The sequence below is a fragment of the Mus musculus genome, chromosome 7 (assembly GCF_000001635.26).
Source record: "Mus musculus strain C57BL/6J chromosome 7, GRCm38.p6 C57BL/6J".
Taxonomy (NCBI): domain Eukaryota; kingdom Metazoa; phylum Chordata; class Mammalia; order Rodentia; family Muridae; genus Mus; species Mus musculus.
Window position 1 is genome coordinate 62291072 of NC_000073.6, and position 25451 is coordinate 62316522.

General features: G+C 35.6%; 1 long non-coding RNA gene across 1 annotated transcript; it reads right to left on the reverse strand.

Annotated features, from left to right (window-relative positions):
• Positions 1-6315: 6315 nt before the first annotated feature.
• Positions 6316-18848, reverse strand: Gm42395. Its single transcript, XR_882150.1, has 2 exons — positions 18563-18848; positions 6316-6916 (listed from the first exon to the last, which is right to left on the reverse strand). It is a non-coding gene; the product is annotated as a predicted gene, 42395 (long non-coding RNA).
• Positions 18849-25451: the final 6603 nt, after the last annotated feature.

The window sequence follows — 25451 nt, forward strand, 5'->3', positions numbered from 1 at the left end:
TATGAACATAGTGGAGCATGGGGGGAGGGCATGGAGGACTTTTGGGATAGCATTGGAAATGTAAATGAAGAAAATAACTAATTAAAAAAAGAAAAAAAATGCCCTTCCGGCCCACTGCAGCACTGGGGTCCCTGGCCTGGGGAGTCTCCGGACATCCGCAAGGACCCACACAGGATCCGCCACGGGAACCTAATACCTCTGGTGAGTGGAACACAGCACCTGCTCCAATCCAATCGTGCGGGACCTGAGACTGCATTAATTAAGGAAGCAGATAGCCCGGCCTGATCCGGGGCTCAAGTCCCTTCCAGTCCACTGCAGCACCGGGGTCCCTGGCCTGGGGAGTCTCCGGACACCAGCAAGGACCCAACCAGGATCTGACACGGGAACCTAAGACCTCTGGTGAGTGGAACACAACTTCTGCCAGGAGGCAGGTTCAAACACCAGATATCTGGGCACCTTCCCTGCAAGAAGAGAACTTGCCTGCAGAGAGTGCTCTGACCACTGAAACTAAGGATAGAGCTAGTCTCCCAGGTCTGCTGATAGAGGATAACATAATCACCTGAGGAACAAGCTCTAACCAGAGACAACGATAACAACTAGCCCCAGAGAATAAAAGATGGCGAAAGGCAAATGTAAGAATCCTACTAACAGAAATCAAGACCGCTTACCATCATCAGAACTCAGCACTCCCACCCCACCTAGTCCTGGGCACCCCAACACAACTGAAAAGCTAGACCCGGATTTAAAAGCATATCTCATGATGATGGTAGAGGACATCAAGAAGGACTTTAAAAGCTCACTTAAAGAAATACAGGAGAACACTGCTAAAGAGTTACAAGTCCTTAAAGAAAAACAGGAAAACACAACAAAACAGGTAGAAGTCCTTATAGAAAAACAGGAAAACACATCCAAACAGGTGATGGAAAAGAACAAAACTATACTAGACCTAAAAAGGGAAGTAGACACAATAAAGAAAACCCAAAGTGAGGCAATGCTGGAGATAGAAACCCTAGGAAAGAAATCTGGAACCACAGACGTGAGCATCAGCAACAGAATACAAGAGATGGAAGAGGGAATCTCAGGTGCAGAAGATTCCATAGAGAACATTGGCACAACATTCAAAGATAATACAAAACACAAAAAGATCCTAACTCAAAACATCCAGGAAATCCAGGACACAATGAGAAGACCAAACCTATGGATAATAGGAGTTGATGAGAGCAAAGACTTTCAACTTAAAGGGCCGGGAAATATCTTCAACAAAATTATAGAAGAAAACTTTCCAAACCTAAAGAATGACTTGCCCATGAACATACAAGAAGCCTACAGAACTCCAAATAGACTGGACCAGAAAAGAAATTCCTCCCAACACATAATAATCAGAACAACAAATGCACTAAATAAAGAGAGAATATTAAAAGCAGTAAGGGAGAAAGGTCAAGTAACATATAAAGGCAAGCCTATCAGAATTGCACCAGACTTTTCACCAGAGACTATGAAAGCCAGATGAGCCTAGACAGATGATATACAGACACGAGGAGAACACAAATGCCAGCCCAGGCTACTATACCCGGCCAAACTCTCAATTACCATAGATGGAGAAACCAAAGTATTTCACGAGAAAACTAAATTCACACATTATCTTTCCATGAATCCAACCCTTCAAAGGAAAATAACAGAAAAAAAAAATACAAGGACGGAAATCATGCCCTAGAAAAAGCAAGAAAGTAATCCCTCCACAAACCAAAAAGAAGACAGCCACAAGAACAGAATGCCAACTCTAACAACAAAAATAAAAAGAAGCAACAATTACTTTTCCTTAATATTTCTTAATATCAATGGATTCAATTCCCCAATAAAAAGACATAGACTAACAGACTGGCTACACAAACAGGAACCAACATTCTGCTGCTTACAGGAAACCCATCTCAGGGAAAAAGACAGACACTACCTCAGAGTGAAAGGCTGGAAAACTATTTTCCAAGCAAGTGGTCTGAAGAAACAAGCTTGAGTAGCCATTCTAATATCGGATAAAATCAACTTCCAACCCAAAGTTATCAAAAAAGATAAGGAGGGACACTTCATACTCAACAAAGGTAAAATCCTCCAAGAGGAACACTCAATTCTGAATATCTATGTTTCAAATGCAAGGGCAGCCACATTCATTAAAGGCACTTTAGTAAAGCTCAAAGCACACATTGTACCTCACACAAGAATTAGTGGGAGACTTCAACACAACACTTTCATCAATGGACAGATCGTGGAAACAGAAAGTAAACAGGGACATAGTGAAACCAACAGAAGTTATGAAACAAATGGATCTGACAGATATCTACAGAACATTTTATCCTAAAACAAAAGGATATACCTTCTTCTCAGCACCTCACGGGACCTTCTCCAAAATTGACCATATAATTGGTCACAAAACAGGCCTCAACAGATACAAAAATATAGACATTGTCCCATGCATCCTATAAGACCAACATGGCTTAAGGCTGATCTTCAATAACAACATAAATAAGGGAAAGCCAACATTCATGTGGAAACTGAACAACAATCTTCTCAATGATACCTTGGTCAAGGAAGGAATAAAGAAAGAAATTAAAGACTTTTTAGAGTTTAATGAAAATGAATCCACAACATGCCCAAACCTATGGGACACAATGAAAGCATTTCTAAGAGGGAAACTCATAGCTCTGAGTGCTTCCAAGAAGAAACTGGAGAGAGCACACACTAGCAGCTTGAAAAAACATCTAAAAGCTCTAGAAAAAAAGGAAGAAAATTCACCCAAGAGGAGTAGAAGGCAGGAAATATTCAAACTCAGGGGTGAAATCAACCAAGTGGAAACAAGAAGAACTATTCAAAGATTTATCCATAGGAGGAGTTGGTTCTTTGAGAAAATCAACAAGATAGATAAACCCTTAGCTAGACTCACTAGAGGGCACAGGGACGACATCCTAATTAACAAAATCAGAAATGAAAAGGGAGACATAACAAAAGATCATGAAGAAATCCAAAACAGCATCAGATCCTTCTACAAAAGGCTATACTCAACAAAACTGGAAAGCCTGGAAGAAATGGACAAATTTCTAGACAGATACCAGATACCAAAGTTAAATCAGGATCAAGTTAACGATCTAAACAATCCCATATCCTCTAAAGAAATAGAAGCAGTCATTAATACTCTTCCAGCCAAAAAAAGCCCAGGACCAGATGGGTTTAGTGCATAGTTCTACCAGACCTTCAAAGAAGATCTAATTCCAGTTCTGCACAAACAATTCCACAAAATAGAAGTAGAGGGAACTCTACCCAACTCATTCTATGAAGTCGAAATTACTCTGATACCTAAAACACAGAGAGATCCAACAAAGATAGAGAACTTCAGACCAATTTCCCTTATGAATATCTATGCAAAGATACTCAATAAAGTTCTCGCTAACCGCATCCAAGAACACATTAAAGCAATCATCCATCCTGACCAAGTAGGTTTTATTCCAGGGATGCAGGGATGGTTTAATATACAGAAATCCATCAATGTAGTCCATTATATAAACAAACTCAAAGACAAAAACCACATGATCATCTCGTTAGATGCAGAAAAAGCATTTGACAAGATCCAACACCCATTCATGATAAAAGTCTTAGAAAGATCAGGAATTCAGGGCCCATAACTAAACATGATAAAAGCTGTCTACAGTAAACCAGTAGCCAACATCAAAGTAAATGGTGAGAAGCTTGAAGCAATCTCACTAAAATCAGGGACTAGACAAGGCTGCCCACTTTCTCCCTACCTATTCAACATAGTACTTGAAGTCCTAGCCAGAGCAATTCGACAACAAAAGGAGATCAAGGGGATACAAATTGGAAAAGATGAAGTCAAAATATCACTTTTTGCAGATGATATGATAGTATATCTAAGTGACCCTAAAAATTCCACCAGAGAACTCCTAAACCTGATAAACAGCTTTGGTGAAGTAGCTGGATATAAAATTAACTCAAACAAGTCAATGGCCTTTCTCTACACGAAGAATAAACAGGCTGAGAAAGAAATTAGGGAAACAACACCCTTCTCAATAGCCACAAATAACAAAATATCTTGGTGTGACTCTAACTAAGGAAGTGAAAGATCTGTATGATAAAAACTACAAGTCTCTGAAGAAAGAAATTAAAGAAGATCTCAGAAGATGGAAAGATCTCCCATGCTCATGGATTGGCAGGATACACATTGTAAAAATGGCTATCTTGCCAAAAGCAATCTACAGATTCAATGCAATCCCCATCAAAATTCCAACTCAATTCTTCAACAAATTAGAAAGACCATTCTGCAAATTCATCTGGAATAACAAAAAAACCTAGGATAGCAAAAACTCTTCTCAAGGATAAAAGTACCTCTGGTGGAATCACCATGCCTGACCTAAAGCTTTAATACAGAGCAATTGTGATAAAAACTGCATGACAGACAAGTAGACCAATAGAATAGAATCGAAGACCCAGAAATGAACACACACACTTATGGTCACTTGATCTTCGACAAGGGAGCTAAAACCATCCAGTGGAAGAAAGACAGCATTTTCAACAAATGGTGCTGGCACAACTGGTTGTTATCATGTAGAAGAATGCGAATCGATCCATACTTATCTCCTTGTACTAAGGTCAAATCTAAGTGGATCAAGGAACTTCACATAAAACCAGAGACACTGAAACTTATAGAGGAGAAATTAGGAAAAAGCCTGGAAATATGGGCACAGGGGGAAAATTCCTGAATAGAACAGCAATGGCTTGTGCTGTAAGATCGAGTATTGACAAATGAGGGACCTCATGAAACTGCAAAGCTTCTGCAAGGAAAAAGGCACCATCAATAAGACAAAAAGGCCACCAACAGATTAGGAAAGCATCTTTACCTATCTTAAATCAGATAGGTGACTAATATCCAATATATATAAAGAACTCAAGAGGGTGGACTCCAGAAAATCAAATAAACCCCTTAAAAGATGGGGCTCAGAGCTAAACAAAGAATTCTCACCGAGGAATACCGAATGGCTGAGAAGCACCTGAAAAAATGTTCAACATCCTTAATCACCAGAGAAATGCAAATCAAAACAACCCTGAGATTCCATCCCACACCAGTCAGAATGGCTAAGATCAAATATTCAGGTGACAGCAGATGCTGGCGAGGATGTGGAGAAAGGGGAACACTCCTCCATTGTTGGTGGGATTGCAAGCTTCTACAACCACTCTGGAAATCAGTCTGGAGGTTCCTCAGAAAATTGGACATGGTACTACCAGAAGATCCAGCAATACCTCTCCTGGGCATATATCCAGAAGATGTTCCAACTAGTAAGAAAGAAACATGCTCCAATATGTTCACAGCAGCCTTATTTATAATAGCCAGAATCTGGAAAGAACCCAGATGCCCCTCAACCGAGGAATGGATACAAAAAATGTGGTACATTTACACAATGGAGTACTACTCAGCTATTAAAAAGAATGAATTTTTGAAATTCCTAGGGAAATGGTTGGACCTGGAGGGCATCATCCTGGGTGAGGTAACACAGTCACAAAAGAACTCAAATGATATGTACTCACTGAGAAGTGGACATTAGCCCAGAAACTTATTATAGCGAGATATAAGGTACAATTTGCAAAACACATGAAACTGAAGAAGAACGAAGACCAAAGTGTAGACACTTTGCCCCTTCTTAGAATTGGAAACAATCACCCATGGATGGAGTTACAGAAACAAAGTGTGGATCTGAGACAAAACGATGGACCATCTAGAGACTGCCATATCCAGCGATCCATCCCATAATTAGCCTCCAAACTATGACACCATTGCATACACTAGCAAGCGTTTGTTGCAAGGACAGTGATATAGCTGTCTCTTGTGAGACTAGGCTGGGGCCTAGCAAACACAGAAGTGGATGCTCACAGTCAGCTATTGGATGGATCATATGGCCCCCAATGGAGGAGCTAGAGAAAGTATCTAAGAAGCTAAAGAGATCTGCAACCCTGTAGGTGCAACATTATGAACTAACCAGTACCCTGGAGCTCTTGTCTCTAGCTGCATATGTATCAAAATATGCCCTAGTAAGCCATCACTGGAAAGAGAGGCCCATTGGACAGGCAAACTTTATATGCCCCAGTACAGGGGAAAGCCAGGGCCAAAAAATGGGAATGGGTGGGTAGGGGAGGTAGGGGGGGACTTTTGGGATAGCATTGGAAATGTAACTGAGGAAAATACGTAACAAAAAATTTTTATCCATAAAAAAATGATCAGCATGAAAGAGAGACCACTGAGTTCACACCTCACCCTCAAAACTTTTTAAAGTTAACTTTTATTCTGTTCCTTTGATATGAAAGTGTTTTTTGTCTCTTGCAAATTCCATAATGTATCAGTTGGTAGAGTATTGTCACATTTTTCTGTCACCTGGAAATGTCATGTTTTTAAAAGTATTTTTCAGTAGACAGAGCTCCTGAGGTGGCTGTCCTTTCCATTAAGAACTTGAAAATTGTTGTTCCACCTCCCTCTGTCACCTATGGCTTTTGATGGTCATGTCACTGATTTTTCAAGTTGCTTTTATCCTGCAGGCAAGGTGTTTCTTCTCAAGGGCATCCAATACTTTTTCTTTGAGCTTTGGTGTTCTAAAATGACTATGGCATGTCTTAGTGTCTACTTGTCTGACTTCTCTGCTGAAGCATCCTTCTACTTCTTCAATAAGTGTGTTCACATCTCTTGCAAGTCTAGATTCTTTCAGACTTTTTTCTTTGAAGTTGCCAATCTTGCTGTCCTTTTTCTTCCAGTAACTCTTCCAGTGTAAAGTTTAAACCTCTTATATAGTCACAAAAAAACCTTGAGATTCTATGGTATTGCTTTGAGACTTCCTGAAGCTTCATTGAATCATTTGTTGGATCCATCCTAAAAAAAAAAAAAGCAAAAAACCTTCGATTCTATACTGTTTTACATTATTTTTTTTCTCATAGAACTTCTTGACACATCTGTATACATGGTCATCTTTTCTATGGATAAGAACATCTTGAAAACTTATTCTATCTGCTAGAACCTTTATTATCATGTTTAGTGAAAAGGGTGAGAATGGAATTACTTCACTTCCCTATTTTCTTGTAATTGTGTTACTTTTGTTAGAAATGATAGAACCAAAAATGTTCACAGTGTATATACAAGTTCAAAAATTCAAATAAATAGGTCCTGAAACTTGTGGTACTGTAGTATTCTTCCTGAACTATAAACCTTCAGAACTACACATTATATTGAGGACCTCCCTCTAGATAGGGAGGGGAAAAGTTTAGGATGAGCAACTGTAACTTCAAAGAAGGTTTTAATTGTCTTGAATCCAGATTTTCAACAGCTGTGAACTCACTTCAAGAAACAGAAAGTGGTTTCATCAGATAAAAGTTCAGACAGGTAGACATCAAGATATACCATACTCAACTTGGAACACCAAAGCTCAAGGAAAAAAATGAATGCAGTTGATAGAAACAACACCTTTCCTGTGGGGTAAAAGCAATTTGAAAAACAGTGGCATTCTCATTAGAAGCCACAGGGGACAGAGAGAGATAGAACAACAATTTTCAAGTTCTGAATGGAAAGAACAGCCACCTCAGGAGCTCTGTCTACTGGAAATATATATCTATAAATGCAGAAAAATCAAGGCATTTCAGGATAAAATGAAAATAATTTATCTAACAACTATCACCTTCAGGTGAGCTATGGCAGAAACCAGGGCAATAAAACATTTCTGAAGAAAATAAAGAAAAGAAAAAAAGAGAAGAGAAAAGAAGGAATGAAAGAAAAAGAGAGTTAGAGGAAGGGGAACAGAAGAAGAAAGGATAAAATGAAAAAATGTGTGCATTTATTAAATACTTTTCGTTGTTGAATGTCTCAGAATATGTTTAATGCTGGAAGAAAAAAATACAGTAAGTTCTTACTGAGGTAACAGTGTAAAAAGTATAATATTCAATATCACATGAAGAAGAAAATCATATTAAAATTTCCACACTTCATTTGAACTAGTAAAATTACAACCTCAATAGCTCATGGTAAGCTGTGTACACACATATATAATCAGAAAATCACACATAGTGAGAGTAGATAAGTATACATTAAATATCTTCTAGAAGCCAGACTTTTTGACTCATGCCTACAATTCTAGCACTAAGGTACTAGGACAAGGAAATGGTTGTGAGGTCCTATACAAACTGTTACATTATGAATGATAAACATTTCAATGTTTTTGTAGCTATATCATAACTGAATGATCTAAATTCCCAGCCTTTAAAAAAGTAAAATACACATAAAAGAAAGAAAACGTACAACAAAATAGACAAAGTATCATTAAAAAGAGGTATATAATCTTTTATTAGTTAGAAGCATGAAACAAATCAAAGTACTAACTCTCATTTTACCTAAAGAACCTAAAATCATAATAAATCTAAAGTAAGCACAGTAATGATAATTAAATAGTCAAAAGATCAAATTCAGGTTTTTAAAAACATACTGTAAAAACCAGTGAAACCAACTAACAGACTGTCAGATCATCAGGGAAACTGACAAAGGTCTGTGACGCTAAAAAGAGAAAGGAAAGATGCAAATTTTGGACAATGAGAATCAAACAAGAATTGGTACAATGGCTCTGAAGTTAATAACAAAAACACTATAAATAGTTCACCAAGGATTTAAAACTTGCTTGAAATGAACCAAGACAGGAAATACCACAAATGGCTACAACTCACTCAGCATGTATTACAAGGTTTGACTATTCCTATGATGGAAACTGAATAGAATGTACAATTTAAAAAATTTTCCCTATGAATACTCCACCTATGGACAATTGCACAGCATAACACTCCTAAGTCTTAAAATAATGAGCTTCAAGTTTATAGCATTTTTCAAGAGGGAAGGACTTGTTCCCAACTCATCTCATGAAACACTAAAAAAAAAAAAACCAAACAAATAAACAAACAAACAAAAAACCCAGAAGTTAGCACAAGGTAATAAACTGTAAATTGCTATAGACCAATGCACATCATGAACAAAGAGGTAAAAAAACACCCGAAGAAGCATTAGCGTTCGTTATTCAACAATAAATCAAACAAGAAACCTAAGTAGATTTTTTTTCTTTTGGAACATATATCCAGTTCAATACTTATTAAATTATAAATAAAATTGATTAAAATAGCTAAAGAACAGCAACTGTGTAGTCATTGGAAGCCTTGATGATAGTGAGCATGTTAAGTGCCCACTACACTAATCACGTCTTGATGTTTCTACGTGCACTGATGAAAGGAAAAGACATCTTAGGACTGCATTTGTAAGCACTCCAAATGATCTGAGCCTGGAAGAAGAGCACAGCCTGAATTCAGAAGCATAAAACAAGCTTTAATAACTAATACAACACAATGAGATCTAATCTCAAAACATACACATGCTAAAATTGTTTGGAAATCATGAAAACATAGACAAAAAGAATACCAGATACAATAATATTACTACCTCTGTGAAAAAGAGAGGTACTGAATACAAATTTACAGAATAGTTGAGGAATGTGTTTTGCTATGCAGCCTGTGTTAGCCTTAAACTACTCAGTCACTTGTATTTACTTTGCGAAGAGATTACTACCATGTGAACTCCTGACTGTTTAAAATGACAGTTTTGAACATAACCACGGAAGCATACAAAGATATAAGACTTTATGATTCACATTCTTGGGAAAAAAATGAAAGCAATCTTTTGAAACTGATCCTAAGGAAAATAGACATCCAGAAGATTAACTCAATTCTTCACCAAATCAAGTATCAAATAAGCATCAAGAATGTTAAGGAAATAAGGAAATCCTGTCTGAAGAATGCTAGATATATGCAAAGTATTTCATAGGTAAATAACAATAAACTGTTTGGTTTCTTTTAATAAAAAAACCAGACTTTGCTGTAAAAATTATATTTAAAATTTAAAGTTTAGGGCATAAATAAATTGAAAATGGAAACATAAATTGCTGAATAAATAGTGGACAAGTTCAAAGAAGACTCTGTTGAAATTAAACAATCTGAAAATGAAAATAAAAGCATTCAGAAGGATGAGAAGGGCTTTATTGACCTGCTGAACAGCATAAAGTACTATGGCAAGAAAATAACGAGTGTCAGGAGACCAGGAGGTGGAGAGAGGCAAAAAGAATATTCAAAGAAACAATATCTCTGAGCTTGATGAAAAACATTAATATACCCATCTAGACTCTATAATAAACTTCAAGTAAGATTAACTCAGAGACATCAATCTCAAAAACTCCTAATAACCACAATGTCAAAGCCGAGGACAAAGAGAAATACTGAAAGCCGAAAGAGTAGAGTACCACCATATACACAGCTCATCAGCAGTATGAACAGGTGCCTACTTAAACCATAGACGAACAAAGCATTGCAGAAGTTCACAATTAGAATGACGGGAGAAAAACAGCTGTCAATTAATACTGCTTATATTGAGAAAATGCATGTTGAAAACAGAAAGAAGAAAGCAGGATATCCTTTGACATAAAATAACAATAACAGCCAAAAGAAAACACAAAGGGTAAATTGAATTTTTCAATAAACCCATGCTGCAAGCAACAAGCACCGGGGTTTATTAAAATGAACGAAAAGAAAATTAAACATAAAGAGCTTTAGTGGCACTAACTATTGCAGTAAAATAGAAAAGTCAATAGAAAGAGATTTGTTGTTCGTAACTATGTTTTAATCCTATCTAATTTAATGGCAACTGCATAAAGGAATGATTACAAGTCTGTGCTGATGGGATTAAAATGTACAAAGGGGTAATTTGTCTGACAATAACAAGACAAATTAGAGGGAGGCAATACAGCTATAAAGGGGCATGATTCTTGTATACTATTCAATTAAGTTGCTTTTAATTTTCTCTAGATTGTTATAAATTAAGCTGCTAATTATAATGTTTAAAGGCTCCACTAAGAAAATTAAAAAAAAATACCATCAAAGAAAAAGCAAGAAAAATAAAATTGTACAGCAGCAAATATTTATTTCACAAGAAATTTTATACTTACAGAAGGAATTGATAGTATAAGATACAAGGAAACTAGTTACTTAGCAGGTGCGAATGCTATATCATAAGTTACTTAACTAAATGGAAGTAAATCCCAAAGAAAAGTAAGGAGGAAATATTAGAATAACAATTATATGCTCTATACATGAGATATAAATATGTCAGTTGGAGAAAACAGTTTACATAAAGGAATCAGAAAAACATAACCTATGCCAATATTGAAAATATTAACCTTTAAGATAAAAATTACTATTGAAGAAAAAGATGGATAGTATACAATAGCAAATTTCCCATTTATCACAAACACAAAATAGTTGCAAATTCATCTAACAATAGATGTCCAAATAGGTGAAGCAATACAGAATTCAAGGGAGAATAAGCAATTCAAACATAATTGTTGAATTTTTCAATAACCTACTTTCAATAATGGATAGAACAACTGCACAGAGAATTAGCATGGAAATAGAGCACTCCTACAGCACAACACACCAATTACACATAATAGACAAATGCGAAGCGCTCTACTCAGAAGCAGCAGAGCACACATTCTGCCCACGATGAACACAAAAACACTGTCCAGGGGCACCATATGTCAGGGCAAAATGAGTTTCAATCAATTCAAAAGGATTTTAATCATACACAGTATTATCCTACAAACAAAATGCCATAAAATTAGAAATCAAGGAAACAAAAAAAGCAGGCAAAGGGGAATCACAAATACAGAATGAATTAAATGACACAGTCTTAATTGATGTAAAATAAGAAAGCAAAATGAGAATTAGAAAATGCTCTGTGATGAATGAAAATGAAAGCACACAATGCCAAAATTTAAGTAATGCTAAAAACAAGTTTTTCCTAGGTATACTACATTTACATCGATCCTACATATGTTTATTTACTTAGAAAATTAGGATACCAAATAAATGACTCTATCTTGCATTTCAGAAAGCAAAAGTAACAATAGCTAACTAATGACAAAATGTGCAAAAAATTAAAAATTAGAAAAGAAATAAAAAATATAAATTCTCTATTTAGCCACCTAACCAGAGTGTGATATTTCATAACGGTGAACCATTAGTTGTACTAAAACAATATAAGAATGAAAATAAGCACTGAGTCTTAAAGAATAAATATATATAAAGCATATACAGACATGACATGAACAAGTTACAAAACCTAGTTAAACAGAAAATCTTTGTAGTAAGACATAAGCTCTGAAACTTGTTAAAAATTAGAAAACTAGAACAAATTAACAGCAAGCAATAATTTTGATAACTAATTTAAAAAATATTAAAAGCTAATAACCAAAGACATCTTCAAGGAGAAAAATACAAATGTTTAAAATTACCAGAAATCTTTCACAATTTTTTTCAATGAATGGAAAATGAAACTGTCTTTAAAATAATCAGTTTTGCCTAGGAAGAACTGAGCAAATATAAAACAAAATGAAAACCATAAACAACAGATACACATTGGAAGTGTAGATTCAGAAATCCTTAACAAAATACTATAAAACCAAAATACACCAAACCTGCGTGTGTATATGATGACTGTGCAACATAATTAAATAGCAACAACAAAGGGGAAAAGACGTCTGAATAGCGGCACTATTCACCATAATCTAAAGAGAAAAAGCACCTAGGTGAATGAGAGGAACAAAAAATCCTTTCCAAAGTTACACTGGATGGATACAAGGGTGTGCAACACATTAAACACTAAAGGTTGCATATTTTATACTTTGATTATGATCCTGAGAAATATACAACATTGGTGTGAAAACTTAGAATGACATGTGTCTCTGGGATAATGAAAAGTCTGTGCATAAGACATTTGGAATGATTGCAAACTTTGTGAATATACTAAACCTCACTGAACTTATAATTTAATTGATATTTCATAGAATTTGAGTACTTATATCTCAATTAAAATTAGTATCTAAGAGTCACGTAGATGTAGACATTGATTAACAATACAAAAGAAATATTAAAAAATATACTCATCACAGGGGCAAAACAAATAAATGGAGAGATTTGTCATTTCAACAAGTAGCATGAGAGTGATGAATATCAACAGATCAGTATGGATCATTAACTTAACTCTCACTCTGTCCAGATGTTGCTCCAAATGCACCACATATGTAAATGGAAAATGAATAAACAAAATTTTGTAGGAATAGGCTATTTTCAGGATATTCAAATAGAAAAATAGTTCTCAAACCAAGAAGTAAATTATGCAAAAAAAGAATTTGATAAGCTAGAAGTCAACAAAAATATTGTTATTGTACATTTTTTTTTGCTCAGAAATTATGAAAGTGTAAGCACCAACTACAAACTGGGTAAAAATATTTCTAAACCATGTATTTAATGTAGAAGTAAAATTTTAAAATATAAAGAAATAACAAGACATATGTCAAAGAGATAAGAGAAGTAAATTATCATGCCACTGAAAAGAACTACAAACAGTAAGTAAATACATGTGAGATGATCAAAATTATGTGAGAGTAAAAATAAGCAGGTTAAAATTATGATGTACTATATGTACAGCAGAAGGAAGAAAGGCAAGGAAGAGAAAAAGGAGGCCTGGATCTTGAGTGTGTTAATGCTCACACTCACTCTTGTGCCTGTACTCTGGGTTTAGAAGATGAAATGAGTTGAAAGAGTGCAAAAGAATACTCTGTGTCCTGTCTTAAGTTTATTGTTTGGAGGCACAACCTTGTTATGTATAGCAGAATGCACAAGAGCTTTTTGGTAGACCAAGCTGCATTCACATTTGCTGCAACCCTTCATCTAATTGCTGAGTGTGAGGATAATAGGTGTAGATACCCATAACCAGCTTTCTGCACCACTTCTCATATTATTCTGTAAATATATGATTATCTCATAAGTATACCAAAATTTTGTATTCTAATATGCTAACAATGAAAAATCAAAATAAAAAATAAATTCAAAGGATTTAATAACATCTCAAAATACAATATAAAGATAAAAGAATGTTATAAACAAGACCACATAAAAAACAATGATAATAATTCTTTCATTGTTGGTCAAAAAAAGCATCCATATTGACAATCTGTTTAGGCCCCTCGTAGCAGTCCACTTCTGGCTAATACAGGAAGGAACAGTGCTTTGTAGAACCTATTTCCCTGAAGCCTATTTCCTCTAATTTATTCTCTTATACCTAATGCATTTCTAGGGCCTTGTTCATCCAACACTGCAATTTTCTCTCAACAGAATCCCGTTCTAAGGGCCATAGAGTACATTCAAGGGCATAAATCCCCACACTTATTTGGAAACAACATGCCCACATTCATTTACTTTCTAAAAATCACTGTACCCCAGAGGATAATGTTCTGTCCTTTCATTCAATATGGATTTTAAATGTCTTTCTCTGAAACATAAATGATAGAGATAAACAGATAAATAAAATGCACCGTGTGTCCTCTAGGCATCCACTCTATTGAGGATGGTCTAATTCGCTTAGAAGACCTCCAATTACAAAAGGCATGTCTCAGTAAACTTATGTGAAACTTAAAGGATCCCAATAGCCTGTCTCCTTTTCAACAATTTCCAATCTAACCATCGCCTGAGGACTGATTTTCTTCGATCCTTTCCCATCCCCTCCAATTGCTCTATGTCTTGATCAAATTAATTTCAATGACATACACATAATACAACAAAGAGGAGGTACAAGAAAGAGAAAATAGAACCTAGAGGTGGTACACATTGCTGCTGTAGGGTGTGCGTGGCTCTATACCTCCACTTCTTCAGGGAACCTCAGAGTGATTAGATTAGTCCAGGGGTATTACTCCACTTGTCTTGAAGACACAAAGACTTCGTTCCTTGGTGGGCCCCTCACTCTGTGCAGATTGGAGGGAGTGGCTTCACTGCAAAGAATCTTGGAACTTGTGAATATATGTTATTGTTTTTACTTTTTTTATTTCCTAATTGATGGAATCAAAGATGTTAGGGAAGCTTTTATAGTAAAAAAATAACAAACAAATCTGAGGATATCACATAATATTAAAACCAATAAAGGAACAAAAGAAAATAACAAAACATCAAAACAAAAGAAAGCATTTGGAGAAATACCGCAGGTGCTTTTACACTGCTAAGGCAGAGCTCCTGCTCATTGTAAAACAAACAAACAAAAAACAAAACAAACACAAGCAAATCGATATGTGTGACCTGGGGATGTGAATAGCTACAGTAGAATGTCCTTCCCACACACACATTTACACACAGTGAAAAGCTTTTGTAATCTGAGCTTGGCTAATCATTAAACTAAAGCAAAGGTTATAATTTATCACTGTAAAATTAAGAAATTTTTTCATTCCTTAAATGGAAAGCTAGGCTAAGTGAAAAAACACAGTTCTTATGTCTTTGGAAACTGATGCAATATACACAAGGGCCCATCAAGATTGAGCCACTACATTTGGAAATAAACTGGCATTATGATCAACTGCTGCAAAACATTACCAACCCTTGCCACATGGACATTACTCCTGCATACTTTTTTTTAAATGATGAAATTATTCAAAATTGAGGAAAATATCATTATACACGCTGACCTCTAAAATAACGTAATTTAAACAACCTTGGGAAATTGGAGGCAACCTTCATTTCAAACACAGTATGCAATAATTAATTGAATGATGGTCTTTTTTCCCTGATAGACCCTCATGTTGCTGAAAAAAAATAATTGCCAAGCCTTCTTAGCAGCCTGGAAAGTGCTTGTAAAATTACTGTTAGGTGAAAATCAGAATATAAATTATATGTAGCTATCATTTCAACTACTCAGAAATGTGTATTCATATGCAAAAAAATCTGGCCAGGCACACAAACAATATTATACCACATTATATGTATGGCACTGAAATTCATTTGATCGAGAAGATAGAAGAATAGGAGGGGATGGGAGGGGAGGAGAGGGGAGGAAATCAGTCCTTAGGCGATGAGTAGAGTGGAAACTGTTGCCAGGGAGACGGGTTACCAGGCTCCTGAAATTGCGTAAATGAGAGGTGATGAAATTCCTAACCAAGGCAGAGGCTGTGAGGATAAAGGGAAAAGAAAATTGAGGTTATTATATATTTTAAAGAAAAAATCATTATCAGAAAAATGTAGGTTTTTTTTCATGGAAAAGTAATAACAAAAACACTGAAAGGAAACATCCGTTGGGTTTTCTATTATCATCATTTGGAATAATAATATTACACGTTGCTTGTAAATAATTTGAAAAGATAATGGTGGGCACTGTTAGTTAATTGCTTAATCAGTGCCAGGCATATCATCTTGTCATGATTCTATGCAGCACATGTGCTTGTTTTAATCAGTATTCTCAATTTAAAGAGGTGACTGAGGTTAAGTATCTCATTCCACATTATCTAAAAGATAAAAAAGCAGGAAATACAGAATTTCTGATAGAGAAAGAGAGTATATTTTGTAAAGAAAATGTCCAATTCCTGGATCAGAGTGATAAGATACACAGACCTCGGCCAAACTGAAAGCCTCTGTACATTTCTCAGCATTCACTTTTGGACTGTCTTCCTTCATTTTTTTAAATTTTATTTCCTTCCTTTGTCTTTCTGGTAAATATATTTCAAAAATACTTAATATAATTCACATAGGGTTTTTTCTTTATATTTCTGGAGGAGCAGAAATTTCAGCATTTGTCCCACTGCAGCATTCAAATAGTTAATAAGCCTTCATTCAGGCTTGTGGGCCTTTCAATTCAAGAAGAAAAAAGAAGCCAGCATCTCCCTTTGAGAGTCTGTTAGGCATGGACAGCTGGAATTGAAAAGTTAGAGGAAATTGTGTTAAGTCCAAAGGAACACCCACAGGTCATTTCAGATCATTTGTCCACAGAGAGTTAAAAATCGTGTCTTTGAAACTCTGCTGTCTCTCCTTAGGTAAATATTGGCAGAACTGAGAAGGACAGTCAGTGGATTATACTGTATATATATAATAAGTACAAGACAAAGGATCCCTGCTTCAATGATTAAGTGATATAGAGAAGTCAGGAGGGGGGGGGGATGGACACAAATAGGCTCTATATCACACAAAAGTAGACATTGCAGAAATGAAAATTCTCCAAACAGCAATATTGTCAGCTCACAACCATGGAATGATAACAGTGTTTTGTTTTTCATAGTTCCCAAGTTGCATAATAAGACATACACTATATGAAATTAATTAAAACCAGTGGATTTAGTTGCTCTGTTTCATGGGCTTTCATTAGAAACCATTGTGTAGTACCATTTTGATCTCCACTTACACTGCGTACCTCAAGATTCACTAAGTCTAGTCCTTTTCCTAGATAATGATCCATATGTCAGAAACATTGTTCAAGGTGTGTGTAACTTGTTTAAATCTATGGCTTTTCTGAAATGATAGTGTAGAAAGGGTCAACTACACATAAAACTGTAAGACCAATCATAAACCTGTCAGATTCTATTGATACATGCCTTTTTCTCTGCAGAAATAGCAATAAGATTAACAGGTAACAATTTTTAAAATGAAATATTTGCCTCAAATGTGGTCAATAAATACTTATTCTTTTTATACTAGCAATAAAAAAGACATGTATAAGACAGTTGTATGCCTTTTTAAAGTAATTTGAAGAAGCAAATTAGGTCAGTGAGACATTGTTCATTTCAAAATGAACAACTTTATGGGTTCTTGAATGCATGTATACATAAAGGATTAGTTTTTAGTAGACAGAATGTGAGCAATGAGAAATTCATATTGATGAGTTGACCACCAAAATATCTATGAAGGCAAACTGACAATGTACAGTTATATTAGTTAACAGAACAATTCTACATATATATGTAGAATACATATTTGACCACATCTATATACATATATACAGTGTGTGGCAATTTATACAAGCAAATTTCAGAAAAACCCTTGAATAGAAATTCATAAAACAATTATTTCAAAAATCTATGCCTCATTTATATGATAGAGTAGCAAATATTCCTAAGAGGGGAGAAGAAACTGAAATGAAAATGACTTCAATTTGAAGTGAGGTAAAAACCATGTTTAAATGCACTGCCATTATATTCCCTCCAAGTGTGCACATGTACAACATTGCTATAAAGTAAATAAACCCAAGCATTGCTTCTATGAAAAGAGATCCTAGCAGCAATGTAAAAGAGGCTGGAAATGGCTGAAAGTGAGCCTGTAACTCCAGCTGAGCAGAGTGACATAGGAAAATTGCAGAGGGTTTCTGACTTCCAGCCTAGTGCCAGGTTCTGCAAGGGACACCGTCTCAAAAAAAAAAAAAAAAAAAAAAAAACAGGTTTGAGAGTCACAGATAGATACCCAGAATCCTCCTTTGGCCTTCTGATAGGCACTCATGCTCACATGTATGTACACAAAATCTACAGACATATGCTATCCAGACATATACATATATTAAATAAAAATTGATGATGGTTGTGGTAATGATGATACAGAGGAATTTATTGGAAATTCTTCATTATAAATTTTATGCTACCTTAGCCTCAGTAATCGTGTCAGGCCTTGGGGACTCCCCTTGAGCTGGATCCCACTTTGGGCATGTCGCTGGACGATCTTTTCCTCGGTCTCCTCTCCATTTCCATCACTGAAGTTCTTTCAGACAGAAACAATTATGGGTCAGAGTTTTGACTGTGGGATAGCAAGCCTCACTTGCTGGTCTGTCTTTCTGTTGGATTATGCTCTGACAGTATTACTGAGTGCCCCCCAAAAGGGACCTATCATGATGACCTTCTGAAAGACCCAACAAGTGTCCAACCAATATACAGAAGCTGCTGACCCCTTTAGTTGAATTAGGGAAAAGCTGGTAGAAGCTAAGGAGGAGGGTGACCCTGTAGGAACACCAGCAGTTTCAGTTAACCTGGACTCCTGAAATCTCTCAGACACTGGACCACCAACCATGTAGCATATACCTGCTGATATGAGGCTCCCAACACATACACAGCAGAGGACTGCCAGGTCTTAGTTCAGTCAGAGAAGATGCACTTAACCTTCAAGAGACTGGAGGCCCCAGGAAGTTTAGAGGTCTGGTAAGCGGGAGGGAATAGGAGGATATCCTTGTTGAGATAGGGGAGGAGGAAGGAGGTATGGGGTGTGGAACAGTTGGAGGGTAGATGGGAGGGGAATAAAATCTGGAGTGTAAAATATAAATAAATAAAAAATTAAATTTTTAAATAAGGAAAGTTCTAAACCTAGATATGCTGCCTTAATGGATTTAAATAGAAATTAGTGGTTTAGTCCTGCAAAAATATCATTAAATTAAAAAAAAAAGAAAGAATTGCTTTTACAGATAGACAAACACAGAGATGAATTAAAATATAAATATGAACAGTATAAAGTTTGATATTTTTAATAGTGAAAGGCTCAGAGTTACATCATGATATCCCACATCAACATGTATAGCTGAAAAACACAAGTATTATGAACACAATGAGTTAACATGCCTTTCACATCACTGCCTATACTTTAGGCATGTATACTAGTCCAATTTCCATTACTGTGAATGAATCTCTGATACAGCAATGTAAGTGAGGAAATATTATGCTAAGAGCTCCTGGGAGTTGTGGCCATGATGTCAAAGAGGTAGCAAACAGCTTACCTTATGGTAAACAGGAGGCAGAAATAGAGTAGCTGCACTGTGCTTTCTCCCTTTTTCTCCTTTATATCATCTGAACCCTCACCATATGGGCTGGAATATTGCCCATTTGAAACAAGCCTTCCTATTTAGTCATCTCTGGAAATTCCCTCACAGCCATATCCTGAAATATACTCAGTTCAATCGAGTTGGTAGTAAAGATCAATGATCATAACAAGCACTGGAAGTATACCAAAAATGTCATATTTCTTTTACAGTGGGCTAACTTATTTGTAAGTCATAAGTCTGATAAGGGTCAAGTAAGTGAAATGGATTGTAAAGTTCTTTGGTGGGCTGCTAAAAAAGAGACCATAAATCAGATAATGAATAAACAACAGAAATTTACTTCTGCTATTTCTGAAGATTCGGAATCCAAAACTAGGGCATCCTTGGATCTAATATTTGATTTTAAAAGTACTACTTTCAGCTGTTCCTCATTCTGTAAACAGGAAGCAGGACAGAAATCCCTCTGTAACGAGGTCATTAATACTAGTCAAGAAGTTTTTCACAGAGGTCCTAATGATGTACCATTAGCCCCTCCTGATCTATCATTTTAGAGGTTAGAATTCCTTTCTTCTTCTCCTTCTCCTTCTCCTTCTCCTTCTCCTTCTCCTTCTCCTTCTCCTTCTCCTTCTCCTTCTCCTCCTCCTCCTCCTCCTCCTCCTCCTCCTCCTCCTCCTCCTCCTCCTTCTTCTTCTTCTTCTTCTTCTTCTTCTTCATCTTTTGGTTTTTCAAGACAGGGTTTCTCTGTGTTGCCCTGGCTGTCCTGAAACTCACGCTGTAGACCAGGCTGGCCTTGAACTCAAAAATCTTCCTGCCTCTGCCACCCAAGTACTGGGATTAAAGGCATGTGCCACCACTGCCCACTGAGGTTGGAATTTCAACATATACATTTATAAAGCAAAACAAAATTCATTCTGGTTAAATAATCCCCTAAAGCTCACTAAAATAAATAAATAAATAAATAAATAAATAAATAAATAGATAGATAAATAAATAAATAAATCGAAGTTTTCTAGTAATCTACACAAATATCTAATAAGCACATTAAATAATGTTTCAAATGTATAACACTTAAAGAAGTGAGCATCAAAACTACAATATTCAATTTTTCACTAACTGGACAGCATTATCCATTAAAACCAATATAACATGTATTGATAAAAATGTGGAGAGGCACATTTAAAAGCTGATAGAGAATGTAGAACAGTTGGGTAGCTCCACAAAAATAGTAGGAAGAATAAAATTCACAGCATTTTACACATTTCCAGGATTGAACTTCTATACCCCTTACCAATAGCTGAATAAATTTAGTTCGTATATGATGGAGAAATAAATACTTTCCCAGACAAAGGAAAGCTGAGTGAATAGGAGATCCAACATGTAAAACCATATTAAAATATGGAAATAAAATAATTTATAAAAGTACATGATTAATTTTAAAAGAAAGCAACATTAAAGACAAAATAGGGACAGGCAGCAAGGTACTGATGACAAGTGTAGACAAATAGAATGTGCAGGCCAGGTGACAAACCGGAACAAATTTTTGGTGAAAAAAAGGCAATATCACATAATGACATCAAAATCAAATGGTATAAATGTCACATATAAACTTGGTGGAATTTCTGTCTGGAAAATCACTTTATGAAATCCACTTACGAACCAGCAAAATGGATTAGCAGTTACTTCAATATGCCAAACAAACCTAGTGACCTGAGTACAATCCCTAGTACTCAAGAAAAGAAGTAAGGAGAGAACCAGTCCCAGCAAGTTGTCTTCTGGGTTGCTCTATTCACCAACTATGGAACAGGTATCATGCACACACAAATATATTCTCATACAGCAATCAATCAGACAGTATGGCTTCACTAGAATCCTAAGGAAATGATTAAGTGATTAAAGTGCTTAGCAAACTAAGAAAGTAAGAGGAACTGAGTTTGGATCCCTAGCATACATGTGAAATGCTGAGCATGATGGAATATCTGTAATACAAGCAGGGAGCAAGTGAAGAAGGGCCTAGTCACAGAACTCTTTGCAAGCTTATTTATCTTTATCTGTAATCTTCAATTTCAATGAAAAGTCCCTTTTCACAGGGAGTTAATGCTACTCATTAAAATAGATTTTCTATCACAGAATTTCTTTCAAATCAAGCAAAAACTAGACACAAAATAATTATATGTGGTGATTGATCTATGAAATATATTAATCTAATCTGTCCAAAATAAATACACAATCACAAAAAGAGAGATCAACTTCATATGTATTATATAAGTATGTGTATCATTTATCTATTAAAATACAATATTTTTGAAATGTTTACTCCTAATGACAAAATAATTATTGGATAGCACATGCAAATATAACATCCCCTAAGTCAACACAGGCAGAACATCCCTTGGAACAAATAAGAAGCACACAGTAAAAATGACAAAGTAGTGGTAGAATAGGAGATCTGGAAAAGATGAATTCTTTTTTTTTATGAATTCTTATATAAGAAGAATTCACATAGCACATTCAAAGCCATAGATAGAAATGCAGTGCAAACCAAGGTACTCATGGAGTATGTCCTGTAGAAAACCATAAATTCAGAAATCCAACAGGATCTAGGAGCACAAGCTAGAAACTGAAAGCAGAGTTTCTTCTACTCTGTACCTTAAATACTAGAACCAGTAAAGCCTACGAGAAAAAAATTGTGCAATGGTATGCCCTGTGTTAAACAACAACACAAAAATGCAAGAGTTAATGAAAACCAAATTCTGAAGAAACCAGACATTGTATTAAGAAAAAATATATTATAAAAGCTGCAATTATTATATCAAAGACTTAAACAGATTAGTTGATATTTTAAAAACATAATCAAATAAGTTAATAACAAGGGAGGTCACTTAGGAAATTCAAAACAGAGAGTGATAAAAAGAAATAAGAGTTTGACAAATTAGGAAAGGCATAGGTTCAGGATCACCATGAGGGAGGCTCAGTGTGCCAAGGCATTATCATAGATGTCCATAATACCAGCAGAATACAGTGGGAAGGGACAGTCAGGAGGGCTGGTAATTTTGAGGATAAAAAGGCTACACATTGAGCTTTAGGATAGCCTAAATTATACAGTAGGAACTTTCATCCAAATTAAAAAAAATACAGAGTTTGGATGTCATTTAATGGCACATCCACTGCCTATAAAGGCCTAGGTTGTTCTGACTCAGTATTGGAATAGAAGCAAAAATCTTATAATGGATGTGTGGTAGTATTGATATGACCAAGTAAAATAATCATTAATTAAATAAACACTATTAAATTATCCAAAGAGACACAAATCAAAAATCAAAAGTGATGAAAAACAGACTAAGCAAAAGAATTTGTGTGATTGTATTTCCTTAAAAAACAGAAGTAAGCAGAGTTGACATATTTCAAGAAATAATGACCATTAACTCTAAGATTATTAAAGAAAAGCAATGGCAGAGTCCTATGCAGATAACATTGAATCAACAGACAAACATTATTCAACCCTATAAAATAATAATGGTGGAGATAATATGAATGATAACTGTGTGAGGAAACATTAAGAAGCACATGCGTGTTCAAAGGAATGAAAGTAAAAGGACAAGAGGAGGAGTCTTGTGGCCTAAAACACACAGACACAGACACACACACATGCAGGCTCACACATATACACACAGAAGCACACACACACACACACACACACACACACACACACACATGAATTTGAACATTCAAACACACAAAGATAAAAATCCTGAAAGGAGAAGATGGCCTCAGAAAATAAAACGGTCTCCCATGCTCATGTGTTTGTAGGATTAGCTTAGTAAAAAAAAAAAAAAAAAAAAAAAAAAAAAAAAGCTATCTTACCAAAAGCAGTCTACAGATTCAATGTAATTCCCATCAAAATTCCAACATAATTCTTCACAGACATGGAAAGAGCAATTCTCAACTTCATTTGGGGAAAAAAAAATCCAGGACAATGAAAAGATTTCTCAACAATAAAAGAACTTCTCAAGGAATCACCATCCCTGACTTCAAGCTGTACTACAGAGCAATAGTGATAAAATGCACATGGCAATGGTACAGACATAGACAGGTCAATCAATGGAATAGAACTGAAGAGTCAGAAATAAACCCACACAGTTATGGTCACTTGATCTTTGACAAAGAAGCCAAAACCATACAGTGAACAAAGAAAGCATCTTCAACAAATGGTTCTGGTCTATCTGGCAGTCTGCTTGTAGAATAATGCAAATTGATCCTATATTTATCACCTGGTAGAGAGGTTAGGTCCAAATGGAACGAAAAAACTCAATATAACACCAGATACAATGAATCTAAGGGAGGAAAAGTAGGAAATAGCCTCCAATGCATTGGCACGGGGGTTGGGGGGAGCATTTCCTGAAGAGAACATAAATGTCTCAGGCTCTAAAATCAACAAGTGACAAATGTGACCTCATGAAACTTAAAAGCCACTGTAAAGCAAAGAACACTGTAAATAGGACAAAATGGCTAACAAAATGTTGGGAAAAAGATCTTCACTAACCCCACATCCAATAGAGCGCTAATACCCAAAGTATATAAAGAACTCAAGAAATAAAACTCAACAAACAAAAAGAAAACAATTAAAAATGGGGCACATAACTAAAAAGAGAATTCTCAACAAAGGAAATTGAATGGCCAAGAAGCACTTAAAGAAATATTTAACATTCTTAGTCATCAGGGAGATTCAAATCAAAATAACCCTGAGATTCGATCCTTACACATGTCAGAATGGCTAAGAAATAAACCTCAAGTGACAGAACATGCTGGTAAAGATATAAAGTCAGAGGAACACTGAGGCCCAATTAGGCAAACAGGATCCACAGGTAAGCAAACAGAGTCATGGACAGCTCCTGCTCCAGTTGTTGGGGGACCCATATGCGGAAAAAGCTGTACATCTCCCACATATGGAATGCACAACTTTCAATGGAATATCTATGTGATACCCCCTAATACCAAGAACAAGGGATGATTGCACAAAATACAGTGGAAAGATAGTAAGAGCCAGAGGTAACAAGAAAAAAAAAAAACTTTGGACATATAAGTTCAAACCAAACAAAACCTCAGCACTGAAAAGAGGAAGAAAAATCAAAGTTCCAGCCATAACCAAGAACATATTTGTAACTGATACCAGCTAAGAAAGAAAATTAGTTATTTTCAATGGAATGCCAGTGAGTATATCAACCATACTCAAAAGCAGGCTGCATAACTTTGAGTAGTTATCCAATATAAAACATATTCCATAACTTTGTTCTTGTTTCAGAGGGTTTCTGGAGTGGGAAATTTTTTCTTATTATTAGTATTATTCTTACTTTTTCTTAATTTTCTTCACTTTTGTTTTAGTTTTTGAAAAGACAGAGAAGACGGAGAGAGAGAGAGAGAGAGAGAGAGAGAGAGAGAGAGAGAGAGAGAAATGAATCAATGAAGCATGAAGTTGGGTAGGTACTGAGGTGAAGAGAACTCAACATATGTTGTTTGGAAATAATTACGTATACAAAAAAACCCTAAAACTCTGGATCAAAATCTTAATAACTGAGATCACTATGTGGATGATGACTTTGGATAAGAAACTACAAAACTAAAACCTGATAAATGAATAGGTGAGGCTTTAAATCGGTAGAACAAGAGTGCATAATAAAGTTGTTTCTCTAGCTATTGGCACATTAGCCTTTACTAAAAACTAAATGAATGT